Genomic DNA, 16,528 nt, shown 5'->3' with positions numbered 1-16,528 from the left:
TATAATTCAATGATCTTCATGATATTTTCTTGATAATATGAAAGCAGGAAAGGGAAGCTTGGCAATAAGCAATCCTAAAGCAAAGTGTGACTCCAGGGAAGAATGACTTGAAAACAACATACAGAAAGACTCATGTAAAAAGGCCCTGATGAGGCTTGAACTCATGACCCCTGGTTTACAAGACCAGTGCTCTGCCACTGAGCTACAAGGCCAGTCTGCACGCAGGATGTAAATTGCAACATGTATTCTTACTGAGGTATGAATATATCTATGATTTTGAGACTCTGTATGGAAACGTAGTTGCATATGAATGTCCACGTGCGCGCACACATTGAAGACCATGCTTAAGGCACTTTTTTGGAAGTATGAAAAACTACATTTTCATATGAGAAAATAAGAGTTTTCGCATTCAAGACCATACCGATAGCTCTAGTTAGTATGTCTGCAATCAGTGACATATAGAGAACCCACTTATTAGAAGTGATCTGTCTCTGTGGGGCAGACATATGTTAACAGTCATTCATTTGAGAATGCCTAAACTTTAGGAGTAAGAGCTGCTTTCTTATCAATCTATTTATCCAAACTGGTTAATAAGCCAGGAGTGAGTGAAAGGCAATCCTCTGGAAACTCCATGAAAGATCTAATTTCTATTACGCACAAAATACTTCACTTTATTTGACATATTTGTTAAAATGGAACAGTCAGATGATCCCATCTAGCGGATCCTGGCTCTGTCTTGAAAGAGAGTGTAATTATACTACAAGAAATGCTGGCCATCAAAAGAGACTCTGATGGCTTTCCGACGAAGGTGGGATTCGAACCCACGCGTGCAGAGCACAATGGATTAGCAGTCCATCGCCTTAACCACTCGGCCACCTCGTCTGCCCTACAGCCCCATCTGAAACCTTGCTTCACAAAAGGTACTGAAGTGTCAATATACTGTACCTAAAAAAGAAAAAAACAGCTGAGGCAAGATCTCACATTCCACGTCTTCCCCCAATCAGGGACCTACATTTCATTTTTGGGAAATTCTTACTTTGTGCTAATTACAAATATTCATAAGATTCCCCAAGACTTTGTCAGAACTGTCAAGATATAATTCTATGGGGTTTTGAATAGACAGAGCATATGTTATAGGACAATTATAGAATCTATTCCGTTTGGACTGTATTTTTAATAGTCATGATAACATGCTAGCATGTGAGTCGATCTTGCACAGTGAATGATGGAGCAGTGTCTGTCATCTACTTGGTCAGCTGTAGATGGCTCACCTGGGGAGATGTGAAAAGAGAGAGCTCCAGTGGTGCAATCGGTTAGCGCGTGGTACTTATACAGCAGTACTTGCACTGAGCCATGCCGAGGTTGTGAGTTCGAGCCTCACCTGGAGCAGCCGTGTTGTTTTTCATAAACCATTTCACAAAAAGTAAAGTTTAAACTCAGAGTATGGACGGCCCTTGCTAGAGAGTCTTTACTTCTTATAGGATCTACGTGTCCTACTCCTCTGGGTGCCAAATATCACATATCCTCCGCGATGCTCAGTTTAAACATTCCATGATGTGCCATCTTGCATTTCATGCAAACACCACATCAGTGCATTTAAAAATACATTTGTAGAATAATAAATATAATGAAAACAGTGTTCTCACATGATAACCATAAACTGAAGAGCTGCAAAAAATGCTGTATCAGCTACTTACAATAAAAGGTGACTCGAAAAAACTAGCAAAAGAAGAGCATCATCATATTAAAGGTTCTATTCACCATCTTGAGTTGCACCATAGCAGCTTATGGTGCTTTTCTGCTCAGAGTGTGCCTCCAATCCCACATTCATTTTTAATTTCTTTGCAGTTTAAAAAACAACAATTACTGCTCGAAGTTCACTTTTCAAAACCATTCAACCTATTAAATGTATTTCTCTAACCTATGAATGTGGTCCATGTTCACTTTTCCTCATCTTCATCTCGATACTCCTTTCCCAGAAACCAGGTTCACTTCTTCATTCAACCCACCCATCCAAAGTCATCAAATCTTTGAAGCAAGTCTGCCTATTCTCCTTTTCTCTCTATGTACAAGATACCTTGTATCATTTGAATGGACAGCAGGAGAGAAGGATATTTATGGTGAGTGGGGGTGGGGTTTTGAGGAGTAACCTCATTTGCCTAAGAGCCGGGGTATCTGGGAAAAAAAGTATTTTATGGGGGAAGACTTTCACATCTCCTTGGTGAAATTTGTAGGGCCTTATAACATCCTTTCTGTGGATGCAGATTCAGTCGGAACAGAGGTCCTAGTCCTCGCTCTGCCTTTCAAAGGAACTGTAAATATGCATGGCTTATTTGGCTTTGCCCGGCAGGGTGAGAATGACGTTTGTCAGGCGTTCGTCAGGCGATCGGAAGGGGTGAGGCAATAATTTATAATTCAATGATCTTCATGATATTTTCTTGATAATATGAAAGCAGGAAAGGGAAGCTTGGCAATAAGCAATCCTAAAGCAAGGTGTGACTCCAGGGAAGAATGACTTGAAAACAACATACAGAAAGACTCATGTAAAAAGGCCCTGATGAGGCTTGAACTCATGACCCCTGGTTTACAAGACCAGTGCTCTGCCACTGAGCTACAAGGACAGTCTGCACGCAGGATGTAAATTGCAACATGTATTCTTACTGAGGTATGAATATATCTATGATTTTGAGACTCTATATGGAAACGTAGTTGCATATGAATGTCCACGTGCGCGCACACATTGAAGACCATGCTTAAGGCACTTTTTTTGGAAGTATGAAAAACTACATTTTCATATGAGAAAATAAGAGTTTTCGCATTCAAGACCATACCGATAGCTCTAGTTAGTATGTCTGCAATCAGTGACATATAGAGAACCCACTTATTAGAAGTGATCTGTCTCTGTGGGGCAGACATATGTTAACAGTCATTCATTTGAGAATGCCTAAACTTTAGGAGTAAGAGCTGCTTTCTTATCAATCTATTTATCCAAACTGGTTAATAAGCCAGGAGTGAGTGAAAGGCAATCCTCTGGAAACTCCATGAAAGATCTAATTTCTATTACGCACAAAATACTTCACTTTATTTGACATATTTGTTAAAATGGAACAGTCAGATGATCCCATCTAGCGGATCCTGGCTCTGTCTTGAAAGAGAGTGTAATTATACTACAAGAAATGCTGGCCATCAAAAGAGACTCTGATGGCTTTCCGACGAAGGTGGGATTCGAACCCACGCGTGCAGAGCACAATGGATTAGCAGTCCATCGCCTTAACCACTCAGCCACCTCGTCTGCCCTACAGCCCCATCTGAAACCTTGCTTCACAAAAGGTACTGAAGTGTCAATATACTGTACCTAAAAAAGAAAAAAACAGCTGAGGCAAGATCTCACATTCCACGTCTTCCCCCAATCAGGGACCTACATTTCATTTTTGGGAAATTCTTACTATGTGCTAATTACAAATATTCATAAGATTCCCCGAGACTTTGTCAGAACTGTCAAGATATAATTCTATGGGGTTTTGAATAGACAGAGCATATGTTATAGGACAATTATAGAATCTATTCCGTTTGGACTGTATTTTTAATAGTCATGATAACATGCTAGCATGTGAGTCGATCTTGCACAGTGAATGATGGAGCAGTGTCTGTCATCTACTTGGTCAGCTGTAGATGGCTCACCTGGGGAGATGTGAAAAGAGAGAGCTCCAGTGGTGCAATCGGTTAGCGCGTGGTACTTATACAGCAGTACTTGCACTGAGCCATGCCGAGGTTGTGAGTTCGAGCCTCACCTGGAGCAGCCGTGTTGTTTTTCATAAACCATTTCACAAAAAGTAAAGTTTAAACTCAGAGTATGGACGGCCCTTGCTAGAGAGTCTTTACTTCTTATAGGATCTACGTGTCCTACTCCTCTGGGTGCCAAATATCACATATCCTCCGCGATGCTCAGTTTAAACATTCCATGATGTGCCATCTTGCATTTCATGCAAACACCACATCAGTGCATTTAAAAATACATTTGTAGAATAATAAATATAATGAAAACAGTGTTCTCACATGATAACCATAAACTGAAGAGCTGCAAAAAATGCTGTATCAGCTACTTACAATAAAAGGTGACTCGAAAAAACTAGCAAAAGAAGAGCATCATCATATTAAAGGTTCTATTCACCATCTTGAGTTGCACCATAGCAGCTTATGGTGCTTTTCTGCTCAGAGTGTGCCTCCAATCCCACATTCATTTTTAATTTCTTTGCAGTTTAAAAAACAACAATTACTGCTCGAAGTTCACTTTTCAAAACCATTCAACCTATTAAATGTATTTCTCTAACCTATGAATGTGGTCCATGTTCACTTTTCCTCATCTTCATCTCGATACTCCTTTCCCAGAAACCAGGTTCACTTCTTCATTCAACCCACCCATCCAAAGTCATCAAATCTTTGAAGCAAGTCTGCCTATTCTCCTTTTCTCTCTATGTACAAGATACCTTGTATCATTTGAATGGACAGCAGGAGAGAAGGATATTTATGGTGAGTGGGGGTGGGGTTTTGAGGAGTAACCTCATTTGCCTAAGAGCCGGGGTATCTGGGAAAAAAAGTATTTTATGGGGGAAGACTTTCACATCTCCTTGGTGAAATTTGTAGGGCCTTATAACATCCTTTCTGTGGATGCAGATTCAGTCGGAACAGAGGTCCTAGTCCTCGCTCTGCCTTTCAAAGGAACTGTAAATATGCATGGCTTATTTGGCTTTGCCCGGCAGGGTGAGAATGACGTTTGTCAGGCGTTCGTCAGGCGATCGGAAGGGGTGAGGCAATAATTTATAATTCAATGATCTTCATGATATTTTCTTGATAATATGAAAGCAGGAAAGGGAAGCTTGGCAATAAGCAATCCTAAAGCAAGGTGTGACTCCAGGGAAGAATGACTTGAAAACAACATACAGAAAGACTCATGTAAAAAGGCCCTGATGAGGCTTGAACTCATGACCCCTGGTTTACAAGACCAGTGCTCTGCCACTGAGCTACAAGGACAGTCTGCACGCAGGATGTAAATTGCAACATGTATTCTTACTGAGGTATGAATATATCTATGATTTTGAGACTCTATATGGAAACGTAGTTGCATATGAATGTCCACGTGCGCGCACACATTGAAGACCATGCTTAAGGCACTTTTTTTGGAAGTATGAAAAACTACATTTTCATATGAGAAAATAAGAGTTTTCGCATTCAAGACCATACCGATAGCTCTAGTTAGTATGTCTGCAATCAGTGACATATAGAGAACCCACTTATTAGAAGTGATCTGTCTCTGTGGGGCAGACATATGTTAACAGTCATTCATTTGAGAATGCCTAAACTTTAGGAGTAAGAGCTGCTTTCTTATCAATCTATTTATCCAAACTGGTTAATAAGCCAGGAGTGAGTGAAAGGCAATCCTCTGGAAACTCCATGAAAGATCTAATTTCTATTACGCACAAAATACTTCACTTTATTTGACATATTTGTTAAAATGGAACAGTCAGATGATCCCATCTAGCGGATCCTGGCTCTGTCTTGAAAGAGAGTGTAATTATACTACAAGAAATGCTGGCCATCAAAAGAGACTCTGATGGCTTTCCGACGAAGGTGGGATTCGAACCCACGCGTGCAGAGCACAATGGATTAGCAGTCCATCGCCTTAACCACTCAGCCACCTCGTCTGCCCTACAGCCCCATCTGAAACCTTGCTTCACAAAAGGTACTGAAGTGTCAATATACTGTACCTAAAAAAGAAAAAAACAGCTGAGGCAAGATCTCACATTCCACGTCTTCCCCCAATCAGGGACCTACATTTCATTTTTGGGAAATTCTTACTATGTGCTAATTACAAATATTCATAAGATTCCCCGAGACTTTGTCAGAACTGTCAAGATATAATTCTATGGGGTTTTGAATAGACAGAGCATATGTTATAGGACAATTATAGAATCTATTCCGTTTGGACTGTATTTTTAATAGTCATGATAACATGCTAGCATGTGAGTCGATCTTGCACAGTGAATGATGGAGCAGTGTCTGTCATCTACTTGGTCAGCTGTAGATGGCTCACCTGGGGAGATGTCAAAAGAGAGAGCTCCAGTGGCGCAATCGGTTAGCGCGCGGTACTTATACAGCAGTACTTGCACTGAGCCATGCCGAGGTTGTGAGTTCGAGCCTCACCTGGAGCAGCCGTGTTGTTTTTCATAAACCATTTCACAAAAAGTAAAGTTTAAACTCAGAGTATGGACGGCCCTTGCTAGAGAGTCTTTACTTCTTATAGGATCTACGTGTCCTACTCCTCTGGGTGCCAAATATCACATATCCTCCGCGATGCTCAGTTTAAACATTCCATGATGTGCCATCTTGCATTTCATGCAAACACCACATCAGTGCATTTAAAAATACATTTGTAGAATAATAAATATGATGAAAACAGTGTTCTCACATGATAACCATAAACTGAAGAGCTGCAAAAAATGCTGTATCAGCTACTTACAATAAAAGGTGACTCGAAAGAACTAGCAAAAGAAGAGCATCATCATATTAAAGGTTCTATTCACCATCTTGAGTTGCACCATAGCAGCTTATGGTGCTTTTCTGCTCAGAGTGTGCCTCCAATCCCACATTCATTTTTAATTTCTTTGCAGTTTAAAAAACAACAATTACTGCTCGAAGTTCACTTTTCAAAACCATTCAACCTATTAAATGTATTTCTCTAACCTATGAATGTGGTCCATGTTCACTTTTCCTCATCTTCATCTCGATACTCCTTTCCCAGAAACCAGGTTCACTTCTTCATTCAACCCACCCATCCAAAGTCACCAAATCTTTGAAGCAAGTCTGCCTATTCTCCCTTTCTCTCTATGTACAAGATACCTTGTATCATTTGAATGGACAGCAGGAGAGAAGGATATTTATGGTGAGTGGGGGTGGGGTTTTGAGGAGTAACCTCATTTGCCTAAGAGCCGGGGTATCTGGGAAAAAAAGTATTTTATGGGGGAAGACTTTCACATCTCCTTGGTGAAATTTGTAGGGCCTTATAACATCCTTTCTGTGGATGCAGATTCAGTCGGAACAGAGGTCCTAGTCCTCGCTCTGCCTTTCAAAGGAACTGTAAATATGCATGGCTTATTTGGCTTTGCCCGGCAGGGCTTGCCCGGCAGGGTGAGAATGGCGTTTGTCAGGCGTTCGTCAGGCGATCGGAAGGGGTGAGGCAATAATTTATAATTCAATGATCTTCATGATATTTTCTTGATAATATGAAAGCAGGAAAGGGAAGCTTGGCAATAAGCAATCCTAAAGCAAGGTGTGACTCCAGGGAAGAATGACTTGAAAACAACATACAGAAAGACTCATGTAAAAAGGCCCTGATGAGGCTTGAACTCATGACCCCTGGTTTACAAGACCAGTGCTCTGCCACTGAGCTACAAGGCCAGTCTGCACGCAGGATGTAAATTGCAACATGTATTCTTACTGAGGTATGAATATATCTATGATTTTGAGACTCTGTATGGAAACGTAGTTGCATATGAATGTCCACGTGCGCGCACACATTGAAGACCATGCTTAAGGCACTTTTTTTGGAAGTATGAAAAACTACATTTTCATATGAGAAAATAAGAGTTTTCGCATTCAAGACCATACCGATAGCTCTAGTTAGTATGTCTGCAATCAGTGACATATAGAGAACCCACTTATTAGAAGTGATCTGTCTCTGTGGGGCAGACATATGTTAACAGTCATTCATTTGAGACGGCCTAAACTTTAGGAGTAAGAGCTGCTTTCTTATCAATCTATTTATCCAAACTGGTTAATAAGCCAGGAGTGAGTGAAAGGCAATCCTCTGGAAACTCCATGAAAGATCTAATTTCTATTACGCACAAAATACTTCACTTTATTTGACATATTTGTTAAAATGGAACAGTCAGATGATCCCATCTAGCGGATCCTGGCTCTGTCTTGAAAGAGAGTGTAATTATACTACAAGAAATGCTGGCCATCAAAAGAGACTCTGATGGCTTTCCGACAAAGGTGGGATTCGAACCCACGCGTGCAGAGCACAATGGATTAGCAGTCCATCGCCTTAACCACTCGGCCACCTCGTCTGCCCTACAGCCCCATCTGAAACCTTGCTTCACAAAAGGTACTGAAGTGTCAATATACTGTACCTAAAAAAGAAAAAAACAGCTGAGGCAAGATCTCACATTCCACGTCTTCCCCCAATCAGGGACCTACATTTCATTTTTGGGAAATTCTTACTATGTGCTTATTACAAATATTCATAAGATTCCCCTAGACTTTGTCAGAACTGTCAAGATATAATTCTATGGGGTTTTGAATAGACAGAGCATATGTTATAGGACAATTATAGAATCCATTCCGTTTGGACTGTATTTTTAATAGTCATGATAACATGCTAGCATGTGAGTCGATCTTGCACAGTGAATGATGGAGCAGTGTCTGTCATCTACTTGGTCAGCTGTAGATGGCTCACCTGGGGAGATGTGAAAAGAGAGAGCTCCAGTGGCGCAATCGGTTAGCGCGCGGTACTTATACAGCAGTACTTGCACTGAGCCATGCCGAGGTTGTGAGTTCGAGCCTCACCTGGAGCAGCCGTGTTGTTTTTCATAAACCATTTCACAAAAAGTAAAGTTTAAACTCAGAGTATGGACGGCCCTTGCTAGAGAGTCTTTACTTCTTATAGGATCTACGTGTCCTACTCCTCTGGGTGCCAAATATCACATATCCTCCGCGATGCTCAGTTTAAACATTCCATGATGTGCCATCTTGCATTTCATGCAAACACCACATCAGTGCATTTAAAAATACATTTGTAGAATAATAAATATGATGAAAACAGTGTTCTCACATGATAACCATAAACTGAAGAGCTGCAAAAAATGCTGTATCAGCTACTTACAATAAAAGGTGACTCGAAAAAACTAGCAAAAGAAGAGCATCATCATATTAAAGGTTCTATTCACCATCTTGAGTTGCACCATAGCAGCTTATGGTGCTTTTCTGCTCAGAGTGTGCCTCCAATCCCACATTCATTTTTAATTTCTTTGCAGTTTAAAAAACAACAATTACTGCTCGAAGTTCACTTTTCAAAACCATTCAACCTATTAAATGTATTTCTCTAACCTATGAATGTGGTCCATGTTCACTTTTCCTCATCTTCATCTCGATACTCCTTTCCCAGAAACCAGGTTCACTTCTTCATTCAACCCACCCATCCAAAGTCATCAAATCTTTGAAGCAAGTCTGCCTATTCTCCCTTTCTCTCTATGTACAAGATACCTTGTATCATTTGAATGGACAGCAGGAGAGAAGGATATTTATGGTGAGTGGGGGTGGGGTTTTGAGGAGTAACCTCATTTGCCTAAGAGCCGGGGTATCTGGGAAAAAAAGTATTTTATGGGGGAAGACTTTCACATCTCCTTGGTGAAATTTGTAGGGCCTTATAACATCCTTTCTGTGGATGCAGATTCAGTCGGAACAGAGGTCCTAGTCCTCGCTCTGCCTTTCAAAGGAACTGTAAATATGCATGGCTTATTTGGCTTTGCCCGGCAGGGTGAGAATGGCGTTTGTCAGGCGTTCGTCAGGCGATCGGAAGGGGTGAGGCAATAATTTATAATTCAATGATCTTCATGATATTTTCTTGATAATATGAAAGCAGGAAAGGGAAGCTTGGCAATAAGCAATCCTAAAGCAAGGTGTGACTCCAGGGAAGAATGACTTGAAAACAACATACAGAAAGACTCATGTAAAAAGGCCCTGATGAGGCTTGAACTCATGACCCCTGGTTTACAAGACCAGTGCTCTGCCACTGAGCTACAAGGCCAGTCTGCACACAGGATGTAAATTGCAACATGTATTCTTACTGAGGTATGAATATATCTATGATTTTGAGACTCTGTATGGAAACGTAGTTGCATATGAATGTCCACGTGCGCGCACACATTGAAGACCATGCTTAAGGCACTTTTTTTGGAAGTATGAAAAACTACATTTTCATATGAGAAAATAAGAGTTTTCGCATTCAAGACCATACCGATAGCTCTAGTTAGTATGTCTGCAATCAGTGACATATAGAGAACCCACTTATTAGAAGTGATCTGTCTCTGTGGGGCAGACATATGTTAACAGTCATTCATTTGAGACGGCCTAAACTTTAGGAGTAAGAGCTGCTTTCTTATCAATCTATTTATCCAAACTGGTTAATAAGCCAGGAGTGAGTGAAAGGCAATCCTCTGGAAACTCCATGAAAGATCTAATTTCTATTACGCACAAAATACTTCACTTTATTTGACATATTTGTTAAAATGGAACAGTCAGATGATCCCATCTAGCGGATCCTGGCTCTGTCTTGAAAGAGAGTGTAATTATACTACAAGAAATGCTGGCCATCAAAAGAGACTCTGATGGCTTTCCGACGAAGGTGGGATTCGAACCCACGCGTGCAGAGCACAATGGATTAGCAGCCCATCGCCTTAACCACTCGGCCACCTCGTCTGCCCTACAGCCCCATCTGAATCCTTGCTTCACAAAAGGTACTGAAGTGTCAATATACTGTACCTAAAAAAGAAAAAAACAGCTGAGGCAAGATCTCACATTCCACGTCTTCCCCCAATCAGGGACCTACATTTCATTTTTGGGAAATTCTTACTATGTGCTAATTACAAATATTCATAAGATTCCCCTAGACTTTGTCAGAACTGTCAAGATATAATTCTATGGGGTTTTGAATTGACAGAGCATATGTTATAGGACAATTATAGAATCTATTCCGTTTGGACTGTATTTTTAATAGTCATGATAACATGCTAGCATGTGAGTCGATCTTGCACAGTGAATGATGGAGCAGTGTCTGTCATCTACTTGGTCAGCTGTAGATGGCTCACCTGGGGAGATGTGAAAAGAGAGAGCTCCAGTGGCGCAATCGGTTAGCGCGCGGTACTTATACAGCAGTACTTGCACTGAGCCATACCGAGGTTGTGAGTTCGAGCCTCACCTGGAGCAGCCGTGTTGTTTTTCATAAACCATTTCACAAAAAGTAAAGTTTAAACTCAGAGTATGGACGGCCCTTGCTAGAGAGTCTTTACTTCTTATAGGATCTACGTGTCCTACTCCTCTGGGTGCCAAAATCACATATCCTCCGCGATGCTCAGTTTAAACATTCCATGATGTGCCATCTTGCATTTCATGCAAACACCACATCAGTGCATTTAAAAATACATTTGTAGAATAATAAATATGATGAAAACAGTGTTCTCACATGATAACCATAAACTGAAGAGCTGCAAAAAATGCTGTATCAGCTACTTACAATAAAAGGTGACTCGAAAAAACTAGCAAAAGAAGAGCATCATCATATTAAAGGTTCTATTCACCATCTTGAGTTGCACCATAGCAGCTTATGGTGCTTTTCTGCTCAGAGTGTGCCTCCAATCCCACATTCATTTTTAATTTCTTTGCAGTTTAAAAAACAACAATTACTGCTCGAAGTTCACTTTTCAAAACCATTCAACCTATTAAATGTATTTCTCTAACCTATGAATGTGGTCCATGTTCACTTTTCCTCATCTTCATCTCGATACTCCTTTCCCAGAAACCAGGTTCACTTCTTCATTCAACCCACCCATCCAAAGTCACCAAATCTTTGAAGCAAGTCTGCCTATTCTCCCTTTCTCTCTATGTACAAGATACCTTGTATCATTTGAATGGACAGCAGGAGAGAAGGATATTTATGGTGAGTGGGGGTGGGGTTTTGAGGAGTAACCTCATTTGCCTAAGAGCCGGGGTATCTGGGAAAAAAAGTATTTTATGGGGGAAGACTTTCACATCTCCTTGGTGAAATTTGTAGGGCCTTATAACATCCTTTCTGTGGATGCAGATTCAGTCGGAACAGAGGTCCTAATCCTTGCTCTGCCTTTCAAAGGAACTGTAAATATGCATGGCTTATTTGGCTTTGCCCGGCAGGGTGAGAATGGCGTTTGTCAGGCGTTCGTCAGGCGATCGGAAGGGGTGAGGCAATAATTTATAATTCAATGATCTTCATGATATTTTCTTGATAATATGAAAGCAGGAAAGGGAAGCTTGGCAATAAGCAATCCTAAAGCAAGGTGTGACTCCAGGGAAGAATGACTTGAAAACAACATACAGAAAGACTCATGTAAAAAGGCCCTGATGAGGCTTGAACTCATGACCCCTGGTTTATAAGACCAGTGCTCTGCCACTGAGCTACAAGGCCAGTCTGCACGCAGGATGTAAATTGCAACATGTATTCTTACTGAGGTATGAATATATCTATGATTTTGAGACTCTGTATGGAAACGTAGTTGCATATGAATGTCCACGTGCGCGCACACATTGAAGACCATGCTTAAGGCACTTTTTTTGGAAGTATGAAAAACTACATTTTCATATGAGAAAATAAGAGTTTTCGCATTCAAGACCATACCGATAGCTCTAGTTAGTATGTCTGCAATCAGTGACATATAGAGAACCCACTTATTAGAAGTGATCTGTCTCTGTGGGGCAGACATATGTTAACAGTCATTCATTTGAGACGGCCTAAACTTTAGGAGTAAGAGCTGCTTTCTTATCAATCTATTTATCCAAACTGGTTAATAAGCCAGGAGTGAGTGAAAGGCAATCCTCTGGAAACTCCATGAAAGATCTAATTTCTATTACGCACAAAATACTTCACTTTATTTGACATATTTGTTAAAATGGAACAGTCAGATGATCCCATCTAGCGGATCCTGGCTCTGTCTTGAAAGAGAGTGTAATTATACTACAAGAAATGCTGGCCATCAAAAGAGACTCTGATGGCTTTCCGACGAAGGTGGGATTCGAACCCACGCGTGCAGAGCACAATGGATTAGCAGTCCATCGCCTTAACCACTCGGCCACCTCGTCTGCCCTACAGCCCCATCTGAAACCTTGCTTCACAAAAGGTACTGAAGTGTCAATATACTGTACCAAAAAAGAAAAAAACAGCTGAGGCAAGATCTCACATTCCACGTCTTCCCCCAATCAGGGACCTACATTTCATTTTTGGTAAATTCTTACTATGTGCTAATTACAAATATTCATAAGATTCCCCTAGACTTTGTCAGAACTGTCAAGATATAATTCTATGGGGTTTTGAATTGACAGAGCATATGTTATAGGACAATTATAGAATCTATTCCGTTTGGACTGTATTTTTAATAGTCATGATAACATGCTAGCATGTGAGTCGATCTTGCACAGTAAATGATGGAGCAGTGTCTGTCATCTACTTGGTCAGCTGTAGATGGCTCACCTGGGGAGATGTGAAAAGAGAGAGCTCCAGTGGCGCAATCGGTTAACGCGCGGTACTTATACAGCAGTACTTGCACTGAGCCATGCCGAGGTTGTGAGTTCGAGCCTCACCTGGAGCAGCCGTGTTGTTTTTCATAAACCATTTCACAAAAAGTAAAGTTTAAACTCAGAGTATGGACGGCCCTTGCTATAGAGTCTTTACTTCTTATAGGATCTACGTGTCCTACTCCTCTGGGTGCCAAATATTACATATCCTCCGCGATGCTCAGTTTAAACATTCCATGATGTGCCATCTTGCATTTCATGCAAACACCACATCAGTGCATTTAAAAATACATTTGTAGAATAATAAATATGATGAAAACAGTGTTCTCACATGATAACCATAAACTGAAGAGCTGCAAAAAATGCTGTATCAGCTACTTACAATAAAAGGTGACTCGAAAAAACTAGCAAAAGAAGAGCATCATCATATTAAAGGTTCTATTCACCATCTTGAGTTGCACCATAGCAGCTTATGGTGCTTTTCTGCTCAGAGTGTGCCTCCAATCCCACATTCATTTTTAATTTCTTTGCAGTTTAAAAAACAACAATTACTGCTCGAAGTTCACTTTTCAAAACCATTCAACCTATTAAATGTATTTCTCTAACCTATGAATGTGGTCCATGTTCACTTTTCCTCATCTTCATCTCGATACTCCTTTCCCAGAAACCAGGTTCACTTCTTCATTCAACCCACCCATCCAAAGTCACCAAATCTTTGAAGCAAGTCTGCCTATTCTCCCTTTCTCTCTATGTACAAGATACCTTGTATCATTTGAATGGACAGCAGGAGAGAAGGATATTTATGGTGAGTGGGGGTGGGGTTTTGAGGAGTAACCTCATTTGCCTAAGAGCCGGGGTATCTGGGAAAAAAAGTATTTTATGGGGGAAGACTTTCACATCTCCTTGGTGAAATTTGTAGGGCCTTATAACATCCTTTCTGTGGATGCAGATTCAGTCGGAACAGAGGTCCTAGTCCTCGCTCTGCCTTTCAAAGGAACTGTAAATATGCATGGCTTATTTGGCTTTGCCCGGCAGGGCTTGCCCGGCAGGGTGAGAATGGCGTTCGTCAGGCGTTCGTCAGGCGATCGGAAGGGGTGAGGCAATAATTTATAATTCAATGATCTTCATGATATTTTCTTGATAATATGAAAGCAGGAAAGGGAAGCTTGGCAATAAGCAATCCTAAAGCAAGGTGTGACTCCAGGGAAGAATGACTTGAAAACAACATACAGAAAGACTCATGTAAAAAGGCCCTGATGAGGCTTGAACTCATGACCCCTGGTTTACAAGACCAGTGCTCTGCCACTGAGCTACAAGGCCAGTCTGCACGCAGGATGTAAATTGCAACATGTATTCTTACTGAGGTATGAATATATCTATGATTTTGAGACTCTGTATGGAAACGTAGTTGCATATGAATGTCCACGTGCGCGCACACATTGAAGACCATGCTTAAGGCACTTTTTTTGGAAGTATGAAAAACTACATTTTCATATGAGAAAATAAGAGTTTTCGCATTCAAGACCATACCGATAGCTCTAGTTAGTATGTCTGCAATCAGTGACATATAGAGAACCCACTTATTAGAAGTGATCTGTCTCTGTGGGGCAGACATATGTTAACAGTCATTCATTTGAGACGGCCTAAACTTTAGGAGTAAGAGCTGCTTTCTTATCAATCTATTTATCCAAACTGGTTAATAAGCCAGGAGTGAGTGAAAGGCAATCCTCTGGAAACTCCATGAAAGATCTAATTTCTATTACGCACAAAATACTTCACTTTATTTGACAAAATGGAACAGTCAGATGATCCCATCTAGCGGATCCTGGCTCTGTCTTGAAAGAGAGTGTAATTATACTACAAGAAATGCTGGCCATCAAAAGAGACTCTGATTGCTTTCCGACGAAGGTGGGATTCGAACCCACGCGTGCAGAGCACAATGGATTAGCAGTCCATCGCCTTAACCACTCGGCCACCTCGTCTGCCCTACAGCCCCATCTGAAACCTTGCTTCACAAAAGGTACTGAAGTGTCAATATACTGTACCTAAAAAAGAAAAAAACAGCTGAGGCAAGATCTCACATTCCACGTCTTCCCCCAATCAGGGACCTACATTTCATTTTTGGGAAATTCTTACTATGTGCTAATTACAAATATTCATAAGATTCCCCTAGACTTTGTCAGAACTGTCAAGATATAATTCTATGGGGTTTTGAATAGACAGAGCATATGTTATAGGACAATTATAGAATCTATTCCGTTTGGACTGTATTTTTAATAGTCATGATAACATGCTAGCATGTGAGTCGATCTTGCACAGTGAATGATGGAGCAGTGTCTGTCATCTACTTGGTCAGCTGTAGATGGCTCACCTGGGGAGATGTGAAAAGAGAGAACTCCAGTGGCGCAATCGGTTAGCGCGCGGTACTTATACAGCAGTACTTGCACTGAGCCATGCCGAGGTTGTGAGTTCGAGCCTCACCTGGAGCAGCCGTGTTGTTTTTCATAAACCATTTCACAAAAAGTAAAGTTTAAACTCAGAGTATGGACGGCCCTTGCTAGAGAGTCTTTACTTCTTATAGGATCTACGTGTCCTACTCCTCTGGGTGCCAAATATCACATATCCTCCGCGATGCTCAGTTTAAACATTCCATGATGTGCCATCTTGCATTTCATGCAAACACCACATCAGTGCATTTAAAAATACATTTGTAGAATAATAAATATGATGAAAACAGTGTTCTCACATGATAACCATAAACTGAAGAGCTGCAAAAAATGCTGTATCAGCTACTTACAATAAAAGGTGACTCGAAAAAACTAGCAAAAGAAGAGCATCATCATATTAAAGGTTCTATTCACCATCTTGAGTTGCACCATAGCAGCTTATGGTGCTTTTCTGCTCAGAGTGTGCCTCCAATCCCACATTCATTTTTAATTTCTTTGCAGTTTAAAAAACAACAATTACTGCTCGAAGTTCACTTTTCAAAACCATTCAACCTATTAAATGTATTTCTCTAACCTATGAATGTGGTCCATGTTCACTTTTCCTCATCTTCATCTCGATACTCCTTTCCCAGAAACCAGGTTCACTTCTTCATTCAACCCACCCATCCAAAGTCACCAAATCTTTGAAGCAAGTCTGCCTATTC

At 40.8% G+C, this 16,528-nt stretch overlaps 16 non-coding genes across 16 annotated transcripts; 7 read left to right on the top strand and 9 right to left on the bottom strand.

The window, feature by feature from the left end:
- Positions 1–140: 140 nt before the first annotated feature.
- TRNAT-UGU (transfer RNA threonine (anticodon UGU)) lies at positions 141–212 on the bottom strand. Its single transcript has one exon. It is a non-coding gene; the product is annotated as a tRNA-Thr (tRNA).
- Positions 213–800: 588 nt separating this feature from the next.
- Positions 801–882, bottom strand: TRNAS-GCU (transfer RNA serine (anticodon GCU)). Its single transcript has one exon. It is a non-coding gene; the product is annotated as a tRNA-Ser (tRNA).
- A 412-nt stretch (positions 883–1,294) lies between these two features.
- TRNAI-UAU (transfer RNA isoleucine (anticodon UAU)) lies at positions 1,295–1,389 on the top strand. Its single transcript has 2 exons — positions 1,295–1,332; positions 1,354–1,389. It is a non-coding gene; the product is annotated as a tRNA-Ile (tRNA).
- Positions 1,390–3,704: 2,315 nt separating this feature from the next.
- TRNAI-UAU (transfer RNA isoleucine (anticodon UAU)) lies at positions 3,705–3,799 on the top strand. The gene is made up of 2 exons: positions 3,705–3,742; positions 3,764–3,799. It is a non-coding gene; the product is annotated as a tRNA-Ile (tRNA).
- A 2,315-nt stretch (positions 3,800–6,114) lies between these two features.
- Positions 6,115–6,209, top strand: TRNAI-UAU (transfer RNA isoleucine (anticodon UAU)). The gene is made up of 2 exons: positions 6,115–6,152; positions 6,174–6,209. It is a non-coding gene; the product is annotated as a tRNA-Ile (tRNA).
- A 1,174-nt stretch (positions 6,210–7,383) lies between these two features.
- Positions 7,384–7,455, bottom strand: TRNAT-UGU (transfer RNA threonine (anticodon UGU)). Its single transcript has one exon. It is a non-coding gene; the product is annotated as a tRNA-Thr (tRNA).
- A 589-nt stretch (positions 7,456–8,044) lies between these two features.
- TRNAS-GCU (transfer RNA serine (anticodon GCU)) lies at positions 8,045–8,126 on the bottom strand. Its single transcript has one exon. It is a non-coding gene; the product is annotated as a tRNA-Ser (tRNA).
- A 412-nt stretch (positions 8,127–8,538) lies between these two features.
- Positions 8,539–8,633, top strand: TRNAI-UAU (transfer RNA isoleucine (anticodon UAU)). Its single transcript has 2 exons — positions 8,539–8,576; positions 8,598–8,633. It is a non-coding gene; the product is annotated as a tRNA-Ile (tRNA).
- Positions 8,634–9,793: 1,160 nt separating this feature from the next.
- Positions 9,794–9,865, bottom strand: TRNAT-UGU (transfer RNA threonine (anticodon UGU)). Its single transcript has one exon. It is a non-coding gene; the product is annotated as a tRNA-Thr (tRNA).
- Positions 9,866–10,948: 1,083 nt separating this feature from the next.
- Positions 10,949–11,043, top strand: TRNAI-UAU (transfer RNA isoleucine (anticodon UAU)). Its single transcript has 2 exons — positions 10,949–10,986; positions 11,008–11,043. It is a non-coding gene; the product is annotated as a tRNA-Ile (tRNA).
- A 1,159-nt stretch (positions 11,044–12,202) lies between these two features.
- Positions 12,203–12,274, bottom strand: TRNAI-UAU (transfer RNA isoleucine (anticodon UAU)). The gene has a single exon. It is a non-coding gene; the product is annotated as a tRNA-Ile (tRNA).
- Positions 12,275–12,863: 589 nt separating this feature from the next.
- On the bottom strand, positions 12,864–12,945 carry TRNAS-GCU (transfer RNA serine (anticodon GCU)). Its single transcript has one exon. It is a non-coding gene; the product is annotated as a tRNA-Ser (tRNA).
- Positions 12,946–13,356: 411 nt separating this feature from the next.
- On the top strand, positions 13,357–13,451 carry TRNAI-UAU (transfer RNA isoleucine (anticodon UAU)). Its single transcript has 2 exons — positions 13,357–13,394; positions 13,416–13,451. It is a non-coding gene; the product is annotated as a tRNA-Ile (tRNA).
- A 1,174-nt stretch (positions 13,452–14,625) lies between these two features.
- On the bottom strand, positions 14,626–14,697 carry TRNAT-UGU (transfer RNA threonine (anticodon UGU)). Its single transcript has one exon. It is a non-coding gene; the product is annotated as a tRNA-Thr (tRNA).
- Positions 14,698–15,277: 580 nt separating this feature from the next.
- TRNAS-GCU (transfer RNA serine (anticodon GCU)) lies at positions 15,278–15,359 on the bottom strand. Its single transcript has one exon. It is a non-coding gene; the product is annotated as a tRNA-Ser (tRNA).
- Positions 15,360–15,771: 412 nt separating this feature from the next.
- Positions 15,772–15,866, top strand: TRNAI-UAU (transfer RNA isoleucine (anticodon UAU)). Its single transcript has 2 exons — positions 15,772–15,809; positions 15,831–15,866. It is a non-coding gene; the product is annotated as a tRNA-Ile (tRNA).
- The last annotated feature ends 662 nt before the right edge of the window (positions 15,867–16,528 follow it).

This window comes from Triturus cristatus, chromosome 12 (genome assembly GCF_964204655.1).
Source record: "Triturus cristatus chromosome 12, aTriCri1.1, whole genome shotgun sequence".
Taxonomy (NCBI): Eukaryota; Metazoa; Chordata; class Amphibia; order Caudata; family Salamandridae; genus Triturus; species Triturus cristatus.
Note: the sequence above shows the minus strand (reverse complement) of the source record. Positions and strands in the feature narration are given on the sequence as shown.